The sequence below is a fragment of the Schistocerca serialis genome, chromosome 2, assembly GCF_023864345.2.
Source record: "Schistocerca serialis cubense isolate TAMUIC-IGC-003099 chromosome 2, iqSchSeri2.2, whole genome shotgun sequence".
Classification (NCBI taxonomy): Eukaryota; Metazoa; Arthropoda; class Insecta; order Orthoptera; family Acrididae; genus Schistocerca; species Schistocerca serialis.
The window spans coordinates 923674109-923678518 of NC_064639.1; the positions used below are offsets into that span (position 1 = coordinate 923674109).

The following is a 4410-nucleotide window of genomic DNA, read 5'->3' on the forward strand; positions in this document are numbered from 1 at the left end:
TCAGGAAGTTCCAAACCGCCGCGCATAAAAACGGAATTTTTCGAGGGCTCGTAGCTCTGGCCCCATTGGTGACAGAAAGGTAAGATCAAAAGCGTTTTGTGTAGCCCTTGGACTAAGGACCATCTGCATTTCCAACTGAAGGATTGTCTTTCTGTAACTATTCTACAGTACCAGGATAAAGCACTCCGTCTTCAGCTCACAAGTGGCCTATCGGGACCATCCGACCGCCGTATCATCCTCAGCTGAGGATGCGGATAGGATGGGCGTGTGGTCAGCACACCGCTCTCCCGGTCGTTATGATGGTTTTCTTTGACCGGAGCCGCTACTATTTGGTCGATTAGCTCCTTAATTAGCGTCACGAGGCTGAGTGCACCCCGAAAAATGGCAACAGCACATGGCGGCCCAGATGGTCACCCATCCAAATGCCGGCCACGCCCGACAGCGCTTAACTTCGGTGATCTGACGGGAACCGGTGTATCCACTGCGGCAAGGCCGTTGCCTACAGTACCAGGATAAAGGTTTGTATATTACACACTTCTTCTAGCTTAGGCAAATGGAGCAAATCGGTTGGTTCTTTTAGCATTAGAGTGGTCTACAGGTGCTCCTTAAGGGTCATATGGAGGGACCATTTAGGTCATGGACAGTTTCTGAGACTACCCAAAAAAAGCGTTTTTCACCGTTGTTTGTTTTCCCTGCCAGCAGCGGATATGTAAACAACTATCTGCAGCAAATTGCTCAGATGTCAGATATATTCTCCAGGCGTTTATCTAGAACTGCCTTCTTCCCATTTGCAAAAATCTTCGTCCATTATCGAGAAACACTTCAAACACATGGTTTTTGGGCACCAAAGCCGAGCCGCGGATTACAAGACGGCTAAGGACAGCAAATGGCTGAATTTTTTTAGGATATATTCGTAAGATCTAGATCTCTAACAACCTCCAAAATTTTCTGGATATCTGTGTCCGTTCCAGAGATACAAAGGTTTAGAATTACCCTACTTATACACTTTAAATACACATGTAAAATCCGGTATGAGGCGATATCTGAATAATAATTAACCGAAGAAATTTGCTAAAATTTCAACTGTGTATTCTCCAGGCATTTATCTAGAAGTACCATCTTCACGTTTCCAAAAATCTTTATCTTTTTGGGTAACAAAACTGAACTTCCCACTCCAGGACAGGTGTGCACAGCAAATGGCTGTAATTTTTACAATATATTCCTAAGATCGCGATCTCGAATAAACTTGAAAATTTTCTTGATATATTTATACAGAGGTCCAAAGATACCCTACCATCAGAGTAAAATAAGCACGTAAGATTCGATGAGAGGGGGAAACGGAGTTTATAAAGTGTCACAGCACGGAGAAATATGCTGGAAGCGTCTCCGTTATCGTCAGAAGGGGTCTGGACGCCTCGTGTCGTAGTACTGAAGCACACGCAAAATTTTTGTACATGTAAAATCCCGTTTGAGGTGAAAGTTTAGTTTTGTGTTATTTCAATTTCACAAAGTAAGCTATAAAAATTTTACTGGACCGTAAAATTCTTCTCATATGAGTGACATGTCCTTTCGCAGCACGAAGAAAAAGGGAACCAGCAAATAAATGCTCCGATCAGAGCACGAAGAAAGTCAATATTTTCTTACTGAAAAGGTTCCAAAAAGTAGGGTAACAGTTGCTTCATTCTACCTTTAAAATTTTTCTCAAAATTTGTTGAGTATTCGCGCGTTTTATACTGAGAGAGAAGGAGACAGTGGCAGTGGGAAAGAGACGGAAAAGTAATAAATACTGGAAGAGAGTAGACAGTGGTTCTGGTATAGAAAGGGCAAAGAAAACAATGACAGTGCGAGGGAAAGAGAGGGACTCAGCGGCAGTGGAACACAGTTGACAGTGAGAGAACAGTGCTAGGAAAAGAGTGAAGTAGACAGTGCCAGTGGGGGAGGAATAAAGAGAAGGAGAAACTTTAAGTGGGTGAGAGCTAACAATAATGGAAGATAGAGACTATGACGATAACATCGATAGTGATGTGAGAGGAGAGGTAGTAACAGAACGAAGGGAAATGTGGCTGTGAGGCAAGAGACAGTGACAGAGAGACACCGAGAGATGGTAGCAATGAGTTGGGCTGAACGAATGAGTGAGGATGTGCAAGTGGGCGTGGATGCGTGAGAGCGATTTACAGTAAAGGACTAGTGGGTGTGAGCGAGTTACAGTTAGGGGAGATTGTGGGAGTTAAAAAAGCAGCGTAGTTATGTTCGCATCCAAAAATTATTGGGAAAATTTTTAAAGGTGCTAGAACGATAGACTGATGAAATTTGTAATCTAACTTTTCAGTCAGAGTCTTTTAAATAGGAGCATATTCGCCTTTTTTGTGCTCCGATAGGGACATTTTTTGCTGGTATCTCCTTGGACAATGGACCTCGGCGAAAGAGTGGAAACGCCGTCCGTGGGAAGCCGGAAGACAGGCTTACCTTGCTCGTGTACAAGGAACGCCGTTTGCTTTAAGCTGAGCCGTTCACGGTGAAACCCGGAATTATTACGGAATCGAAGCGGTTCCGGGGACTACAAGGATAATCGCAAACACAGAACGGATTTGAATCGGCAGCTGTGAAGTGTAACCATCCTGTTGAATCTACGACGAAGGGTATGCAGGGAAATTTATGTTGGAAGACCCAGAATGGTGGCGGGGTGGAAGAAAGCTGAGTGAACAATGAGAATAGCCCACTATGGATGTTTATGGGACATTCAATCAAAGGAGTGAAGAGGCTAAGATTTATCGTGGTGCCGGAGCTGGAAGGGAGATGAGTTAGTGGTTGTTAGGCTCGTGTCGACTTTCCAAGGTTGGAATGACAAGTGGGGAGTCCAATGAGAGGTATTAAGGCAGTAGTTGGTACGCTGCACGAAAGAGGAGGCTGGGAGTTCTACCTGGGGTGGGGTAGGGCGAACAGAAGTCATCTGCGTAACTCAAGGAACAGTGCTGAAGGGGGTTTATTGGATAAGTGCATGTTCTTAGCTGTTTTATAAACAACAGACACCCATAACAGAGGCTTTAGTCATCGATAATATAATCTCCTTCAATATTTTCAGCAGTCTGTCAGCGCCGGGGTTACTTTACGATTCCGCGACTGTAGAAATCACGTGGTTTTGAGGCGAAGAACTGGTCGAGCCATGTTCGCATCGCTTGTTCACCCGGAAAGAAAGTTCCTTGTAGCCTGTTCGACAGAGAACGGGAAAGGTGAAAATCTGAGGGGCAAGGGCGTTATATAAGATAAATGCGGAACGCCTTCCCAACCCAACTCTTGTGTAGTGTGTTTCTGAGTCTATCAGAATGCGGGCGGGCATTGTCGCTGAGTAGCGTCAATTGATGCAGTCTTCCTGATAATTGATCTTGGATTGTGTCAGCAAGACGTCTCAGTTTGTTAATAACAAATGTCAGCAGTGATTGTTACACATCGGGGAAGCAATTCGTAGCAGACAAAACCGGCGCTGTTCCACCAGGGCATAACTTTATCTTATGTGGATGCGCACAGGCCTTCCACGGAGATTTGCTTCTTTGTCCCCTTATGGCATAAAGACACCTTTTCTCGTCACTAATAACGATACAGAATAGGAATGGACGATGTTGTTGATGAGACAGTTAATGACGAGCAAGCAGAGATGCACATATGGCCATCCTCTGCTTTCTGTGATTTAGAGCATGCAGAAACCGTAAGGTTGATTTTCGAACCTTCCCCGGTACCTGCAAATGTCGCACGATGGTAGAATGATAAGAATTTAGCACATCTGCCAGCTCTCGAGTACACTGACATGGATCTTTGTGGATCGATGCGTATACACTGTTGCGGCGTAAAGTCAAGCGCCGGAACGCCAGTCCGAAACGAGTGAGCAGAGAGGGCTGTGAGAAGACGTCAGACAATAGCAGGCTCACCGACCCCTCTCTAGGACGACAACCCGACAGCAGCGGCCTCTAAGCGAAGAGAGCATAAGCGCCGCGCCGACTGACCGGGCCACAGTTCTGCAGAAGCGACAAGACCAGCGGCTTGGATAGAAGCAGCAACTTTATTACTACACTTGTTTTAGGAATCGTGTATACCGAAGAGATTTCTTATTTTGTCTGTAGCCCGTTGCTTGCGACACATCTGTATTTCTCAGAGTTAAATATTTTCATTTTTTTTTTCGTAATAAAATTCATTAATACGATTTGCTTGAATTTTTGTCTAGCGATGCGAGAAAGCAGGTTTCCTAGACACTATCTGACGTGTAGACAGGATACAACATATATGATCTTCATCAAAGCTAGGCGGTCTTACTGAACGTGGAGAGTCACTAAGCTCAAAATTCTCCTTAAAACGAGAAAGCCATTTTCTTGCCATCCTCTGTCCGATGGCGTTATCTCCATACACGGTGGGAATGTT

At 44.8% G+C, this 4410-nt stretch overlaps 1 pseudogene; it reads right to left on the reverse strand.

Annotated features, from left to right (window-relative positions):
• Positions 1-382: 382 nt before the first annotated feature.
• On the reverse strand, positions 383-500 carry LOC126459399 (5S ribosomal RNA; annotated as a pseudogene).
• Between the last annotated feature and the right edge of the window lie 3910 nt (positions 501-4410).